Source organism: Arachis hypogaea, chromosome 13 (assembly GCF_003086295.3).
Source record: "Arachis hypogaea cultivar Tifrunner chromosome 13, arahy.Tifrunner.gnm2.J5K5, whole genome shotgun sequence".
NCBI lineage: Eukaryota > Viridiplantae > Streptophyta > Magnoliopsida > Fabales > Fabaceae > Arachis > Arachis hypogaea.
This window is the reverse complement of record NC_092048.1, coordinates 126,469,206-126,474,110: the sequence shown is the minus strand read 5'-3', so window position 1 is coordinate 126,474,110 and position 4,905 is coordinate 126,469,206. Positions and strand designations below refer to the sequence as shown.

General features: G+C 40.2%; 1 non-coding gene across 1 annotated transcript; it reads left to right on the top strand.

Moving 5' to 3' along the window:
* The first annotated feature begins 4,537 nt into the window (after positions 1 to 4,537).
* LOC112738510 (small nucleolar RNA R71) lies at positions 4,538 to 4,645 on the top strand. The gene has a single exon (XR_003169467.1). It is a non-coding gene; the product is annotated as a small nucleolar RNA R71 (small nucleolar RNA).
* Positions 4,646 to 4,905: the final 260 nt, after the last annotated feature.

The window sequence follows — 4,905 nt, the reverse complement described above, 5'->3', positions numbered from 1 at the left end:
GAAGATGATAAATAAGAAGTCCTATTTATACTAAACTAGCTACTAGGGTTTATAGAAGTAAGTAATTGATGCATAAATCCACTTTCGGGGCTCACTTGGTGTGTGCTTGGGCTGAGCTTGAAGTTTACACGTGCAGAGGCTTCTTCTGGAGTTGAACGCCAAGTTGTAACGTGTTTTTGGCATTCAACTCTGGTTCGTGACGTGTTTCTGGCGTTTAACTCCAGACTACAGCATAGAACTGGCGTTCAACGCCCTTTTTCGTCATCTAAACTTGGCCAAAGTATGGACTATTATATATTTCTGGAAAGCCCTGGATGTCTACTTTCCAACGCAATTGGAAGCGCACCATTTTGAGTTCTGTAGCTCCAGAAAATCCACTTTGAGTGCAGGGAGGTCAGAATCCAACAGCATCAGCAGTCCTTCTTCAACCTCTGAATCTGATTTCTGCTCAAGTCCCTCAATTTCAGCCAGAAAATACCTTAAATCACAGAAAAACACACAAACTCATAGTAAAGTCCAGAAATATTAATTTAACATAAAAACTAATAAAAACATCCCTAAAAGTAACTAGATCCTACTAAAAACAATGCTAAAAAGCGTATAAATTATCTGCTCATCACAACACCAAACTTAAATTGTTGCTTGTCCCCAAGCAACTGAAAATCAAATAGGATAAAAAGAAGAGAATATACTATAAATTCCAAACTATCAATGAAACATAGCTCCAATCAGATGAGCCGGACTTGTAGCTTTTTGCCTCTTGAATAGTTTTGGCATCTCACTTTATCCATTGAAGTTCAGAATGATTGGCATTTATAGGAACTCAGAGTTCAAATAGTGTTATTGATTCTCCTAGTTCAGTATGTTGATTCTTGAACACAGCTACTTTATGAGTCTTGGCCGTGACCCTAAGCACTTTGTTTTCCAGTATTACCACCGGATACATAAATGCCACAGACACATAATTGGGTGAACCTTTTCAGATTGTGACTCAGCCCCCAATTAGAGGTGTCCAGGGTTCTTAAGCATACTCTTCTTTTGCTTTGGACCTTGACTTTAACCGCTCAGTCTCAAGTTTTCACTTGACACCTTCACGCCACAAGCACATGGTTAGGGACAGCTTGATTTAGCCGCTTAGGCCAGGATTTTATTCCTTTAGGTCCTCCTATCCACTGATGCTCAAAGCCTTGGGGTTCTTTTTATTTACCCTTGCCTTTTGGTTTTAAGGGTTATTGGCTTTTTGCTCTTGCCTTTTGGTTTTAAGAGCTTTTGGCTTTTTCTGCTTGCTTTTTCTCTCTTTTTTTTTATTTTCGCCTTTTTTTTTCTGCAAGCTTTTGTATTCACTGCTTTTTCTTATTTCAAGAATCATTTTTATGATTTTTCAGATTATCAAATAACATGTCTCCTTGTCATCATTCTTTCAAGAGCCAACATATTTAACATTCATAAACATCAACTTCAAAAAGACATATGCACTGTTCAAGCATTCATTCAGAAAACAAAAAGTATTGCCACCACATCAAAATAATTAAACTATTTTCAAGGATGAATTCGAAACTCATGTACTTCTTGTTCTTTTGAATTAAAATATTTTTTATTTAAGAGAGGTGATGGATTCATAGGACATTCATAACTTTAAGACATAGTTACTAAATACTAATGATCATGTAATAAGACACTAACATAGATAAGCACTTAACATGAAGAAAACGAAAAACAGAAAATTTAAGAACAAGGAATGAGTCCACCTTAGTGATGATGGCGTTTCCTTCTTGAGTAACCAATGATGTCCTTGAGCTCTTCTATGTCTCTTCCTTGTCTTTGTTGCTCCTCCCTCATTGCTTTTTGATCTTCTCTAATTTCATGGAGGATGATGGAGTGCTCTTGATGTTCCACCCTTAATTATCCCATGTTGGAACTTAATTCTCCTAGGGAGGTGTTGATTTGCTCCCAAAAGTTCTGTGGAGGAAAGTGCATCCCCTAAGGTATCTCAGGGATCTCTTGATTTGCAGTCAAATGTTCTACCACTGAGCTATAGACCCTTGAGATGAATCTCTCCATCTCCCATGACTCGGAGGTGGAAGCTTTTGTCTTCCCTTTCCCTTTTCTAGAGGTTTCTCTGGTCTTAGGTGCCATCAATGGTAATGGAAAAACAAAAAGCTTATGCTTTTACCACACCAAACTTAGAATGTTGCTCGTCCTCGAGCAAAAGAAGAAAGAATAGAAGAAGAAGAAGAAGAAGATATGGAGGTGAGTGGTGAAGGGTTCTTGGGAGAGGGTGATCTAGGATTATGAGGAGGGAAGGTGGGGATCTTGTGGGGTCCACAGATCCTGAGATGATCCTGTGAGGTTCACAGATCTTGAGATGTCAAAGATTTACATCCCTGCACTAATTAGGCATGTAAAATGCTTTTGCATGCAATTCTAGCGTTTAAACGCCGAATTGATGCTTGTTCTGGGCGTTCAGCGCCCAGATGCAGCATGTTTCTGGCGTTCAGCGCCAGCTTTCCTCAATGTGCATTCCTGGCGTCTGAACACCAGGATGTTGCTTGTTTTTGGCGTTCAACGCCAGATCCATGCTCTGTTCTGGCATTGAACGCCAGCCAGATGCTCCTTACTGGCGTTTAAACGCCAGTAAGTCCTTCCTCCAGGGTGTAATTTTTCTTCTGCTGTTTTTGATTCTGTTTTTAATTTTTTGATTTATTTTGTGACTCCACGTGATCATGAACCTAATAAAACATGAAAGAACAATAGAAATAAAAATAAAATTAGATAAATAAAAATTGGGTTGCCTCCCAACAAGTGCTTCTTTAATGTCAATAGCTTGACAGTGGGCTCTCATGGAGCCTCACAGATGTTCAGAGCATTGTTGAGACTTCCTAACACCAAACTTAGAGTTTGGATATGGGAGTTCAACACCAAACTTAGAGCTTGGTTGTGGCCTCCCAACACCAAACTTAGAGTTTGACTGTGGGGGCTTTAGTTGACTCTGTACTGAGAGAAGCTTACTGTGCCTCTTTTCCATGTTCACAGAAGGATGTCCTTGAGTTTTAAACACAAGGGAGTCCTCATTCAATTGAAGGACTAGTTCACCTCTGTCAACATCAATCACAGCTCTTGCTGTGGCTAGGAAGGGTCTTCCAAGGATGATGGATTCATCCTCATCCTCCCCAGTATCTAGGATTATGAAATCAGCAGGGATGTAAAGGCCTTCAACCTTTACTAATATGTCCTCTACTTGTCCATAAGCCTGTTTTCTGGAATTGTCTGCCATCTCTAATGAGATTTTAGCAGCTTATACCTCAAAGATTCCCAGTTTCTCCATTACAGAAAGTGGCATGAGGTTTATTCCTGACCCAAGGTCACATAGAGCCTTCTCAAAGGTCATGGTGCCTATGGTACAAGGTATTAGAAACTTTCCAGGATCCTGTTTCTTCTGAGGCAATCTCAGTTGATCCAATGCATTTAGTTCATTGGTGAACAGGGGAGGTTCATCTCCCCAAGTCTCATTACTAAATAAATTGGCATTCAGCTTCATGATTGCACCAATGAACTTGGCAACTTGCTCTTCAGTAACATCTTCATTCTCTTCAGAAAAAGAATACTCATCAGAGCTCATGAGGGGCATAAGGAGGTTCAATGGAATCTCTATGGTCTCCAGATGAGCCTCAGAGTCCTTTGGTTCCTCAAAGGGAAACTCCTTATTGATCATTGGACGTCCTAGGAGGTCTTCCTCACTGGGATTCACGTCCTTCTCCCCTCTTGTGGGTTCGGCCATGATGGTCAATTCAATGGCCTTGCACTCTCCCTTTGGATTTTCTTCTGTATTGCTTGGGAGAGTACTAGGAGGGATTTCAGTGATCCTTTTACTCAGCTGGCCCACTTGTGCCTTCAAATTTTTAATGGAGGACCTTGTTTCATTCATGAAACTCAGAGTGGCCTTAGATAGATCAGAGACTAAATTTACTAAATTAGAGGTATTTTGTTCAAAGTTCTCTATCTGTTGCTGAGTGGATGATGGAAAAGGCTTGCTATTGTTAAACCTGTTTCTTCCACCATTATTAAAGCCTTGTTGAGGCTTTTGATCCTTCCATGAGAGATTTGGGTGATTTCTCCATGAGGGGTTATAGGTGTTTCCATAGGGTTCACCCATGTAATTTACCTCTGCTATTGCAGGGTTCTCAGGATCATAAGCTTCTTCTTCAGAAGATGCCTCTTGAGTACTGTTGGATGCAGCTTGCATTCCATTCAGACTCTGAGAAATCATATTGACTTGCTGAGTCAATATTTTATTTTGAGCCAATATGGCATTCAGAGTATCAATTTCAAGAACTCCCTTCTTCTGAGGCGTCCCATTACTCACAGGATTCCTCTCAGAAGTGTACATGAACTGGTTATTAGCAACTATGTCAATGAGTTCTTGAGCTTCTGCAGGCGTTTTCTTTAGGTGAATGGATCCACCTGCAGAAGTATCCAATGACATCTTAGCTAATTCAGACAGACCATCATAGAATATATCCAGGATGGTCCATTCTGAAAGCATGTCAAAAGGACACTTTTTGGTCAGTTCCTTGTATCTCTCCCAAGCTTCATAGAGGGATTCACCTTCTTTCTGTTTGAAGGTTTGAACATCCACTCTAAGCTTACTCAGCTTTTGAGGAGGAAAGAACTTGGCTAAGAAAGCCTTGACCAGCTTATCCCAAGAGTTCAGGCTATCCTTAGGTTGAGAATCCAACCATATTCTAGCTCTGTCTCTCACTGCAAAAGGGAAAAGCATGAGCCTATAGACTTCAGGATCTACTCCATTAGTCTTAACAGTATCACAGATCTGCAAAAATTTAGTTAAGAACTGAAAAGGATCTTCAGATGGAAGTCTATGGAACTTGCAGTTTTGTTGCATCAGAG